Source organism: Macrotis lagotis, chromosome X (genome assembly GCF_037893015.1).
Source record: "Macrotis lagotis isolate mMagLag1 chromosome X, bilby.v1.9.chrom.fasta, whole genome shotgun sequence".
NCBI classification, from domain to species: domain Eukaryota; kingdom Metazoa; phylum Chordata; class Mammalia; order Peramelemorphia; family Peramelidae; genus Macrotis; species Macrotis lagotis.
Window position 1 is genome coordinate 76,407,600 of NC_133666.1, and position 12,892 is coordinate 76,420,491.

General features: G+C 51.4%; 1 pseudogene; it reads right to left on the reverse strand.

Moving 5' to 3' along the window:
* Positions 1-7,112: 7,112 nt before the first annotated feature.
* Positions 7,113-7,688, reverse strand: LOC141501801 (host cell factor C1 regulator 1 pseudogene; annotated as a pseudogene).
* Between the last annotated feature and the right edge of the window lie 5,204 nt (positions 7,689-12,892).

The following is a 12,892-nucleotide window of genomic DNA, read 5'->3' on the forward strand; positions in this document are numbered from 1 at the left end:
GGAGAAATGAGGCAGGAGTCCCTTGGGGAGTTTGGGGGTCAGTAGTGATCATTGGAGGGATGAGCCCGAGGGCAGGGAGAGGGGCTTAGAAGGCAAGGGCCTGAGAGAGAGAGAGCCAGGAAGTAGGGCAACAGCCTGGGAACCAGGCTCCTGGGCGAGGCTGAGCCTGGGCCAGGGAGTTCCCAGACTGGCTCTGGCTGCTTATTAACCACAGGAAACATCAGGCTCATCTCCAGGCCTCATGGCTGCCCAGGGCAAAGCAGGAGATGCCCCCCAAGTCTCCTCTTCTTGGACTCCATGACAACTTCCTCTCTTGCCTCTTCTGAGGAAAGCAGCTTCTCATTGGCTTGTGCCTCCGAGGAGAAAGGGATGGCATCTTGGGAATGTTCTCTTGTCTGACTGCCAGCCATGAGCCTTTGTGTGACCGTGCTAAGAGTGGGCAGGAGATGGTCCAGGCTTGTGCCTGCCCTCCAGCCTGTGAGCTCCCTTCTCCCTGTTCCATGGCCTATTGGCCTGTGGAAACTAATTGGCAGGTCTCCATGCTGCTCACTCCTGGGCTGCCAGAGGCATCTGGTTGCCCTGAGCTCTCGGGTTTTCCTGGGAAAGAGGAGTGAGCTACGGACCAAGCAAAGCAGGCATCCAGAAGCGTGTATGTCTTGGGGGAATGGGGGCACCCTTGCCCAGGGATACAGGGCAGTGCCTTGTCTGGGCCTATTGCTGAGAGCCAGAGATGGGAGGAAGCCAGATACTGCCATTGGCACAGATGAACACATCATCCTTGGAGAGCCTGACAAACAGGAGAGGCTCTCTTCCCCCATTCTGTCTGGCCTAGGGAGGAGCTGACAAGCATTTGGGGTGGTACCCTCAGGCTGCTGGGCCTTGGTCCCTGCCCCACCCTAGCCTCTTCCTGCCCTTGCTACCCAATGGAGGGGAGACTAGGGTGTGGAAGATCTAGACCTAGAAGAGAAAGGGCAACTGGGACAGAGCTTCCCACCTGAGTCAGGTGGGGAGGGTGGGGCCCTTTCTCTTGCTTTCCCTTCCCTTTTATGTTCCCTTTCCCCTTCCTTTTCCCCTTCCCTTCCCTACCTCACCAGCTAGTGGCAGGTAACTTGACTCTGAGATGTTATTGAGAGCCTCACCCCCAGGCTGGGCTGCTGGCCCTGCCCTCTCCCACTTTTCCTCATCCCCCAAGCATAAGTGGGGAGAGTCCAGGTTCATTTGGGTCCCCCAAATGTGGAGGGGCTGGGCCCTGCCTGCCAGCCACAAGGGACCAATGGTCAGCAAAGCCCAGGGGACAGGAACCCAAGCTGGAAAACTTTTGGAGTCAGGGGAGAAGTCCCCTTCCCAGCATTCCAGGCTACTCTGGGCTGTGTTTGCCCAGGCCAACAAATCAGGCCAGGCCTTGGTCTTGGTTATCTGGGTTAGAACTTCAGACCAGACAGCAAAGTGGAGCCTTGCTTCATCTGGGGGTGGGGGTGGGGGGTGGGGGAAGCTCTTTTCTCTTCTCACAATCAGTAGCTATTTAGAAAGGGAAGGGACCTTTAGGAGAGGCAGAGGCAGAGAGAACTCTCATTATTCAGGGCCAGCTTCCCTGCCCCCTTTGATTTTACAGATGAGGAAACTGGCATCACAGAGGGGTCCTAAGGTCACATGGCAAGTTGCTGACTGATAGGCCTGAAGCCCAGGCCTCCTGACTCACATCTGTCTCAGGGTGGGGCAAGGCCTAGAAACTCCAAGGAGCAGCCCATTTTTTCCTGAAGCCAATGTTCTTGGGGAGAAGTCTAAGCAGACTGGATGCTTTTCTCTCTTCCTGTCAGAATGGTCGTTCCTATGGTATGGCCTGGGTGTGGGTGTGCCAACTCTGTCCTGGTGCTGGCCGTGTGACCGCCCCTTGGTTTACAATGAGACTCTTGCTGGCTTGCTCCCAGGTGGGTGGTTGTGGGGATCCACCATGCCCATGTCATCCACAAAAGCAGTGGCAAGGAGACTCAGCTTGACTTGGCTCAGCTCTCACCTCACTATTCCTCTTGGCAGTGGCCGCTACTACCAGTGTCTGTAGGGGCAGAGCAAAGCACTGTGAGGGGAACACATGGCCATCAGACTGAGTCAGCCTGGCATCCATTTGGCCTTAAATGGGGGCCAGGCAGGCCCCTGCTCCTGGGGCTGGGACAACTCCCAGCCAGCATGCCTTCCCAAGGCCACCAAAACTGGGGAGGGGGCAACCCAAGCTGGAAGGCCTCGAGGCCCTCCTCCCCTGTCGGTTGGCGTCCAGGTCACCCACCACAAAAGGGGTCCATGCCTCAGCTGCCCCGACAGATGGAGACAATTCATTTGCCTCATATTAGAGCAGAGCTGAGGTTAGGGTTTTATTGATCTCTGGAATCAGGGTTTCTGCTTTCCATTTATCAGGTTACTCAGACCCTATGTCAGTCTGGTGGAGCAGCCAGTGTGGTGGTGATCATTCCCACTTTACAGATGATGAAACTGATGCCCAGAGATTGACTTGAACCCAGATTTGTAGATGCTATGCCCTGGGGACCTTCTGCCCCCAAAACGAACTTTCCTTTTCCCAATGTTATCTTATAAACTTAGGACAGCGCATAGTAGGGAAGGTCCCAGGCATCTGACTGTGAGATGTAGCATTGGCTGATGTCACTAACCAGATTCCCAAGGACGCACTTGCCATCAGAAAGGACTGCTGTTTGCTCCTTCAAGTTTTGGGGCTACCCAGTGAAACAGGTGCTGGCCAAGCCCCTGCTTCCTGTCTGAGGGGCGCCTCACTGAACATAGTTTTGGAGATGGGACCCTGAAGCCATTGGTCCTTGATTCACCCTTGGCCAGCTCAGCTTCCAACCCGTTCTCCTGGCCCAGTGCATTTTCTGCTGATTTTGGGTCTTGGGTGCCAGTCTCTGGGCACAGGTCCAATTTCAAATGGACGATCAGGTTTTTTCTCTACCCACTCCCCAAACACTCCAGAAATGCCCATATTTTGACAGATGGGGATTGTCAACTCAGTAAATGTTACAAGAAAAATATATGTAAATCACAGAAGACTTGATGGAATGGAGAAGGTTTGGAGAAGTTCCTAGACCCCGTCTCCTAAGAACACCCAGGTAGCTGGGACTCCTTGAACAGCACCAGGGTCTGCAGGTGGCAGAGTGTGTGCCAAGTGGGAGAGATGTCAATGGACCTGGCATTCTTGCCTTGGGCCACAGTGATAGTGACTGGAGGTCAGGTTTGCCAGGCAGGCTCCCCATGTCCCCTTAGGGTCACTAGAGTGGGAAAGTGTGATCCAAAAGTTTTTCTAATGACAAGGTTGCTGGTATGACACCTGGTAGTGGTAGGAACAGGCCACAGTGAGGCCTCACTGATCTCATGGCTCTTCTTGAGTCTATGAATCTGTGAGTGTGTCTGTGTGTCTGTATGATGTGCAAAGGTACAAATGTGTATGTGTGTTGGGGCGGGGGCTGTCCTGCATAGATGGTGATGTTGCCCACCAGTTTCCACCAAGGGAAGAAAACAGTCATCTAAGCAGCTCAATTCTGGGCAGAATTTGGATGTGCAAGGGTCTGACTCCAGGGCCCATCTGCTGAATGGTTAAGTGGAGACTCAGGGCCCACTCTACCATCCTCCTTTCAGCTCATGGCATCATGGGAGAAAAATGACTTGACTTTTCACACCAAGAAATGAAGGCTCAGAGAGGGAAAAGGACTTAGCTGAGATCACCCAGCGAGAGTGGGGCTCAGCAAAGACCTACTTTTCGATGGGCTGAGCTAGTGTCTCTGTTCTGTCTGTGGTAGCAGTTGGTTGGGTGGTGCTCAGAAATGGAGGGCAATCGATTGACCCTTATCAACCCATTCTCCAGGAATGGAGAGCAATGGAACATGAATGAGGAGAAGAGGGAGGGAGGTCCAAGGGGAGGAAGATCCGAGGGTCCTGTCTTGCTGGACAGCCATGAGGAAGGGAAGGGAGCAAACCCCTATGCTCTGCTTTCCAGTTACACGACCATCGATGGAATGAACCTGGGCCTTTTCCATCCTTGACTCTCTAGTGATGGGGTGAGGATGAGATGGGAGCAGATATGGCAGCTATGTAGCCATAATGAATGCCAACAGGAAGGCCAGACTTTTATGGGAATCTGAGAGGAAGCTTCAGGCTCCTTAATCCTGCGACTTGTATTCTCTATTAAGTTTGGGGGATTTTTATCTCTTTCTCTTAAATGTCACTAAAAACCTTTTTTGGGAAACCCCATTTCTGTTTGTGGGTGAGCTGAAGGAAAAGAGGGAGTTTGATTCCCTCGGGCAAGACAGGTTCTAGGGGCCCAAAGAGTAGGGAGGAAAGGGCAGGTTATATCAGACAAGTTGGAGAGGGAAGGACCCATGGGGGAATGGGGGAGGGAGATGCCTTTGAGCCTTCATCTTTTGAGCCACCCTTGTGGCCCTCTCAGAGGCCTCTTGAGGCAGCCCTGGCCACCTCTCAACCTCCATTATGTCCCTGAGCATAGAACTAGGAGACCATGGACCAAGAAAAAATGGATGTAGGGGAACTTTGCCCCCCTTCTCTCATATCCAAGGTGAGGGCCTTTGGGAGTCCAATGGTTTCTTCATACCCCTCCTGTCCCCCTCTCCCAAACTGGACCCTATGGCACCTCCTCCCCACAAGCGAGCTCACAGCTGGCAGGGCTAGTCCCTATCCACAATCTTCTCCTCTGCCCCATCATGATTTGACCATAAAAGATTCATTAGCCAGTCCTGCCTCTCCTATCATAGGTGAGGGTTAATTCTTCCTGAAATGGAGCCCAAGAATGGACGGGGGGAGGCTCAGGGAATGGGAGGGACAGCTCATGAGACCTGATGAGAGAGATGGCCACATTAAGGCCAAATAAGAGGGTCCCAGCCCCAGGCCTCTTTACCCAGGCCTTCCTGTCTCCTGTCGCCCCCCTTTTCTTCCATTCCTCAGGCCTGCTTTCAGCCCTACCCCCTTTGCAATTCTTCAATCCAGGTCCCAATCTCCCCTCCCCTCCCCTGCCCTCCCAGCCCCCAGCCCAATTCCTTGTGACGACTACAGCACCCAGGCTTAGTGCCGGGGATACTTGCCCAGGCTGTTGCTTGCTTATTATTACAAGGACAATTTCTCTAATCAAAACTCCCAAATTACCCATGGGCCCCTCTGATTAATATTCCATGATAACAGAACAGGCCACATCTGGCTTCAGGAGCTGGAATTCTCCACTTTGGGAGTCAGTGATTGGTCTGCAGGAAGAATAATAAACTTCCTCTGTCTTCCCGCTTTCCCTCCTTTCCCATGGAGAGGCCCTCACCTCCTGAGCCTGTCTCCATCTTGTACCCATCTTCTCCATCTTTGGGGTGGCTGAACTCAACTGTTCCTCCCATTTAAATCTGGAGGAGCAAGTGAGCTTGGCTCCATCTTCCTTCCACTGCATTGAACCTCTGAGCCCGGGAAGCCCAGAGATGTTGTTAGCATGCCAGCGCCGACTGCCTCCTGAGCCCTCATCCTTATTTGAACCCTTACCCATGCTCCAGGTTTGCTGGGCCCTCTGCAGACTCCCTCCAATTAAGCGGGCACTAAGCCTTTGGGAAGCAGTCACTGTGTGGAGGCCAGGCCTTGCGGATACAAAAACAAAAGGACCAAAGAATTCCTCCTTACAGGGAACTGACATTTGAATGGGGGCCCCTGGCCCTTTCCTCAGTCTCCCTGAAGTCTGGCTTTGTCCTGCAGATGCCATACTCCAGCATTACATAGATTTCTTAGTTTGCTAGGCTCTCTGAGGCTGTTTGGTCTTAATGAGAAGCCCTGGATCTAGAAAGAGGCCACCAAACACTCATCTGGCCTTGGCTGGAATATTCTTAGGAGGGGGGGCCCACCCCTTACTACAGGATGACTAGGCCACTGGGGAACCATGGTCAGGGCCAGCCCTCCTGGATCCCTGGCTCTGCCTTTGGGGGGACGCTCCCAAGAAACATGCTGTTGCTGAACCCTGCCCCAGCTCCTTTGTATGTCGAAGCAAGCCCTGCTGACCATCCTCTCTGCTCTGCTTCATTCCTGGTCTTCCAAAGTGAATGACAGGGGGGCTGGCCAGCACAGGCCACAATGCCGTGGCATGCCACTGATTCTGTGCAAGGGCCTTTTCAGGCCTGGACTTAGACAACTGGTTTTTTTTTTTTTAATTTGGGTCCCTTTAACCATTAGGTACCTTAAACTCCCTTTAGCCCACCCACCTCACTAACTAGTCATGATGGTTTGGGAGCCAACTTCTCTCATTCATTCTCTCAGAGATCTTGCTGTTTGTCTGCCTCTGTCTGAAAATGTCTGTTTGTCTCTTTGTCTTTGTCTCTCTTCTCTCTCCATGCCATCCATATCAGTGACCTGAGAATGACTTGGATTTATCAGTTACCCCTCCTTGGGTCTGCTTTTTGACTGTTCTCAAAGCCACCTTTAACTGTAACCCCCTGCTCTCTATTTCTGTGTCCACAGGCTAGCATGAGAGACTTTGTGAAATGCTTTGCTTTGATCCCAGTCCATTGAGTCCATGGTCTTCCTCTGCTCTCCCAGTGACCCAACAGGTGAGGGCCTATGTATCCTGCCAAGAGCTCAGTGGCTTCCCTTTCCAATGGCTTAAGCTTTCCCCTGGCACTCCTCCTCCCTATTGAGTTAGGACAGGCTACCATAGCATCCTAAGGGCCTCTGCCTGTGTTGCCACCTCTACCTGAGCTTTCTGGCCACTCTTTCTGGCCTCACAGATGAACAAAGTCAGTCACCTGTCGCTAAGGGTTTATTTTTTTTAATGGCCCACCAATTTTATTTTGCTTTCACAAAGACCCCCTTGTAATTGGAACCACCCCATCCCCTGAGATGTTTACCCTGTTTTTCACAGTGGACAGTCTGTGGTTCTATTTCCTCCATCTCTTGAAGGTGTGTGAGTATAACAGATCTATCAAACCTGAGGGTGCTATTCTCAATTTGTGTACAATATATGGGTATCTAGACCCTCTTTGGTCTTTTGAATCTGTGGTTTCCAGAGAAGGCCAGATTCTGCCCATCTCCAACTCATGGAGTTGAGGTTGGGGGCACTGGGAGGCTTGAATTCTGAGGGACAGGGCTAGTTGAGGTTCAGAGCTCCATTGCCTCCCCACTATGGGTGCTATGGTTTTGGTATACCTGGGAGTTCCCCAGTCTCAGCAGCTGAAGGGTTTCTGGGATTTGATTGCCTAGATATTGCCAGAGGAGAAGCTCTGAGTGGGGCCTCAAGGCCAGCAGAAGGCTGGGGCAGAGGATCCCAAGATCTCCAGTTGAGTGAAGAGAGTCTTCCAAAGGTCTGGTCACAGGTGGGGCTGGAGTACCCATGGAGAAAGTTATTGGTGGGTCACAGTAGAGGTGATGGCTGTCTAGGCTGAGGTGAGAAAAATGGGAGACCATGTTCTCCTCAGACAGGAAATGCTTCTGATGAGAATCCTGATCCTCCTTCAGCAATTGACTGGTGCTCTGGAACTGAATTCCTTGGGGAAGGGAGCAGACATCCAGGGTCCGGCCTGGGCCCTGGGCTTCCCCAGGCTGTGTCAGGGCCCCGGGTGGGCGGCCCAGCTCCGCGGGTGGCTACAGGATCATGGAGTTCCGGGGACTACGGCCTGCTGGGGCTCGCGGGGCCTCGCGGAAGCCAGGGGTTCCATGCCCGGTGCCCTTGGGGGAGCCCGCTAAGGGTTTATTAATCACCTACTGTTGTGTTGGGCTTTGTGCTAAGCTCTGAAAAGAAAGACAAAACCAGACTCTCCCCTCAAGGATCTTCCAGTCTGATACCGACTAGGGCCAAACAAGGTACAGTCAGGACATATCAGGACTGACCAGACTGGAAGGGTGAGCAGAAAAGGCTTCTTATAGAAACTGAGACTTGAAGGAAGGAAGCTGAGGTGGGCAGTAGGCAGAAATGAAGAGGGAGGCAGCCAGCCAGAGAACAGACCTTGAGTCAGAGGAGAATATCTTGTGCAAGGAAGAGCTGGGGACCAGAGTCTGAGAAGACTGGCAAGATGACGGGGGCAAGTTCAGAAGGGCTTGGAATAGCAAGTAGAGGGTTTTCTATTTGATCCTGTAAGTGATAGGGAGCCAGGCACTGGAGTTTATTGAACAGGGAGGGTCAGACCTAGATTTTAGGAAGATCACTTTGCCAACTGAGTGGGTGGTAGATTGGAATGGGTCAAGTGGCCAAATACAAGATAACAACTGTGAGACCTCCAGGGGTCAGGTGTTGAGGGTCTTCCACAGAGTGGGGACTGGGTCAGAGGAGAGAAGGGAGAATGAGAAATATAACCAAAATGACAAAACTTGACAACTAAGGGTCAGGAGGGAGAGAGAGAGAGAGAAGCGATGGTTTTGACTTAACTTGGGATCCCATATGACCAGAAGGATTGTAGGGTCCTCTCTAATAATAAGGAACCTAGGAAGAGAGAGGGATTTGGGGGCTCTGGGATGGCTAGTTTGAGATGTACAACAGGAAGCAAGAGAACTGAGATGAGGATCAGAAGACATTCTAGAGTTGCCTAAATTTGAGAATTATTTCTGTAGGGACGATCATTGAATCCATTGGAAATGTTAAGATCATTCCTTCCTCCTCAAACTTATTAAGCACCTATTAGATACTCAGGGCTTTACAAATATAATTCGTTTTAACTTAAAACCTTATCTTTATTTTACAGCTTAAAAAACTGAGGCAAGCTGAGGTAAAGTGACTTGCCCAGGGTCACACATTTAGGAAGCATCTGAAGCAGGATTTGATTTCAAGTTTTCCTAACTTGAGACCCATCTCTCTATCCACTATATCACTTAGCTGGCCCTGTTTTGCCAGGTTAAATAGTCTCGAGAGAAAAGACAAGGGAGTCTGGGACAGAGCCTTGGCAAAAGCCACTTTTAGCAGGCATGACCTGGATGAAGATCTAGCAAATGTGATGGAGAAGGAGTGGTCAGAGGGATGAGGAGATCTGGGAAAGAAACAAGTCTCCAGAATAGGGTAATGGATCAGGTAAAGGATACAGAAGGTCTCCCAGTGGAGGACATTTGTTCAGTCATAAGGTTAAGAGATAGAAAAGCCTCAAATGAAATCTAGACTTGACCACACTTATGTCTTCAACTTCACCAGACTGAATTCTCAAGTCTTTGGCTAAGTCTGACTACTGGACCGCCCCCCCCACCCCAAATGAGAATGTCTGTACTTGCCTATTGATCACTTTACAGACCTTACCCTTAGGGGCCTGAAGAGGCTAGGACTTGAAGGAGTTGGGTTTGGACAGCGAGAGAGGAGGCTGAAGGTGATCAAAATTGGGGCAATGAGAATAAGTGTGAAGTCCTCAGGAGACAGTGAAGAAACTGGCCTGACTGGATAATAGGGGAAGTCAGGAAATCCCAGAATCCCAGGAATAAATGCAAAGTCTTATACTTGGAGTCAAAAATCACAAACGCCTGCCTCTGGACTCATCTCCTATGGACCCATTTGTCCACATGTGTGTGCTACTGCTGCTGCTGCTGCTTGGTTGGGCTCCATTTTATAGAGCCACACCCCCACTCCTTGCCAAGGCAGGAGCCTCCCATAATAGTGGTGTTTCTGCCACGGCCTGGCCAAGGTGTCTTCCTAAGTCTCTTCCAATCTGTCTCTGCTCCACTTGTCTTCCATTCCTTGGAGGCAGACATCTTGGCCTGGACTCCCAGTTTCTTTGGAATGCCTTTTTTTCTCCATGTGCTTTCTAGATTGGCCCTGTGACTGACTCTTAAACTCCACAAAGAGAGCACCAAGTGAATGAATCACACTAGAGTCTGAAGGATCTTGGGCCTTACAGAGGTGAAAAGAGATCAGTGACCATGCAGTCCAGCCACCTTACTAATAATGTTTGCCTCAGGGAGGTGATGCCATGACAAGCACTTGGATTGGTGGGGAGGGCTGTGCTAAGTCCCCAGCCTTACTTTCTCCTCTGGAGCCATCTGGGTCCAGTGGCCAGATAGGAATCGGGCGACTGGAGATGGCCCTGGATGGGAGGTAGTCAGGGTGAAGTGACTTGCCCAAGGTCCAAGGACAGAAAAAAGAGACTTAGCTAAGGTCTTTGAGGAGATTTTCAGGTTATAGATGAGGAAAGCAAAACCCAGAGCAGGGCCCTAAATTTCCTGTGGTAAGTGTCCTAGCCTGTAGGGGCAAACCAGACTACTCTGAAGGAAAGCTGTTGATCCTCCCATTGTACTCAAATGTAGGGTTTTTTCCCCATGCATTCTCTAAACTTCTGAGAAGCCTCCTTGGTCAGCAAGATGCTACAAACAAACAGGACATGGGAACGGCAGATTGGACTGTAAGGATGGCAGACCACGGGGATGGCAGAAACAGGGATGGCATTGCCTTCCTCCTGTTCCCACCTCACTTTGCTTTCTTCTACTAGGGCTCTCCATATTTCCAAAACTTCCAGCTGGTTGGGGATAGGCACCTCAATAAAATGTCCTTTTGGAGTTCTTAAGGATTCATGTTTGTTATGTCCAGGAGCTCCTTCTGAAAATGGTCCCATTCCAGTAGAGTTTATTTGGTGTCCTCTTGACAAGGTTTTAAAGGCCTTCATTTGTAGCTCTGGGATTTATCATCCATCAGTCTGTGAGAGATTGGGAGCTTCTGATGTATTGTCTTAGCCCCTGGGTCAAGCTGTATTTGGCATCTGGTAGGTTCTGCACATTTTCTATTGTGGTCTGGCATGCCCTCCATTGGTGATAAAGTCCACGTTCCTTTGAGATAAGTCCTCTCATTTCTGGTAACATTGGTTTGCCTCTCAATTGCCATCACAAATCCCTCTGTTTCTGTAAGGAAATCCACGACTCCATCATTTATTTACCTCTTTATCCTAGACTGAAGGCATAAGGGTGTTGCCCAGGGAAGGCCTTTGGATTCCATTCTTGGATTCTGGAACCATTTTCAGAGGCTCTGTCTGGAGGTAAGCCCCCTTTCCCTGACATTAGACCAATCCAAGGGTATTTTCATGCTCTCAGTCTTCGGAGTTGTTCAGTGATGTGGTGTAATGTATTTCTATCAAGATTTGATTTATAAATGTTCTTATTGTTGGCATTATGATTATCTGATACTCCTTTTTTCCTATTTAGATCTGACCCTGTCCTAGGTATTCTGAGGCTTCTCTGTGGTCAATGCCCATCACTCACCCAGGCCCTCTCCTCCTCAAGTCACTAACCCAGGGGAATGGAGGGCTCTTTGGAGAAGGTTACCCCCCTTTTAGTCCCATTCATGCCTTCCTTCTGGCCGATCTGTCCTCATGCATGTCCAATCCAACCCGACTAGATCCCCATCAGTGGACATGAAGCATGCATACCATAGCCTTATGGACACCCAGGCTCATGTGGACACATAGGTGCCCCAATCTCCTTCTAGGTTACTGAAGCTCCCGGGAGAGGGGGAGCAGTGAGGTGCCGGCAGACTAGAGAGGGAAGACCAGAGATCCAGAGAGCAGAGGATCTGGAATACCTTCTCAGAAAAATGGTGCCTCTCACTTTGGGCCAGAGAACTAATGGTAATAATTACAGGTAATTCTGTTTATTTTGGTCCCGAACAGAGGGGAGATGGGGGTGGGGTGGAGGGATGTTGAGAGGGTTATGAGTGTCTGTCACAGAAGTTCACAGAAGTGGGGGGGTGGTCAAGGGAGCTATGAAGGAAGTTCAGATTTATGGTTGGGAAGGGCTGGGAGGAGGGGGGGGCAGCAGTTTTTCTTCAGAGGCCAGTGGTAGCCAGGACCCTCCCAGGGTGGTGAAAGCAGGCTCTTCCTGTGGTATCTTCTGGCTGGGTTCTCCTTGGCCCAACTTTTGTTTCCCTAAATCCAACCTAGACTGACTTCCCTTCCCACCATGCTTTTCCTCCTTTCTTTGTCAGACAGAAATAGCCTTGGGGTATGTAGGTGGAGTCCAGGGTCCAGGGGGTCTGGCCTGGGCTTCTCCCTTCCCACTGACCCTGGCAGAGACTCAGGGCTCGAGCAAGGTCCTGGTCCTGGGTGGAGAAAAAGGGCTTGAACCTAGGATGAGGGCAACTGGGGGAAGGGAAGGAGGGAGGGAAGGCGGCCCCCTGGGGAGGAGGCTGCAAACCATTAGGGCAGGTTATCTTTCTGGCAGGGCTGACAGAAGGAGCGTCTGGAAGGAGTTAGCACCAGCAGCCTATGGGGGTGGGGGGAGAGGCCAGGATGGGGGGACAGAACCCTGGGAGCAGGAGACAGGGCAGCTCCCACCCCAGTCATGGTTGGCAGGGGACTCAGTGAGCAGTAGCTGCAATGGGCCTGACTGGGTAGGGCATCCTGGGGGCTGCTAGGACCCATGGACCCCTATTCCTCCCCCCCCCCCCCCATTCCCTCCTCCTCAGCCAGCCATCTGGCTCCCTGCAAGGATTCTCTCAGCTCCAAGACTGGGGCCTTCTTTCCTTCCCCTTTCTAGGGGCTCTAGAGAGGTGGGGGATCTGGGCCCTGAAACAGCCCCATTGAATGCAGGTCCATGGTGGGAGGGGGTCAGGGTGGGAAGGAGAGGCTGGGTAGGCAGGCTGCCCAGGTCCTTGGCCTGCTTGGTGTGTTTCTTGACTAGCCTATTGTTATGGTCTCCAGTCTCTCCAACTGCCAAGATACAGCCCTAACCACCTCAGGGCCTTTCCTTTTCTGGGCCTCCCTTCCTTTTTCTGTGATCTCTGGCCACTCCCTTATTCAAGAACCTTCAAAGGCTCCCCTTTGGCTCCAGAAGTGTGAACTCTTTACGTAGGCATTTATTCATTAAGTCACAAGAGCAAAGAGCCCTGGGCTAGGCTGTTTTGAAGTAGCCCAGTTCCTTCTTGGCACTCCCAAGGTTCTGTGCGTGCCCTCTAGAACATACT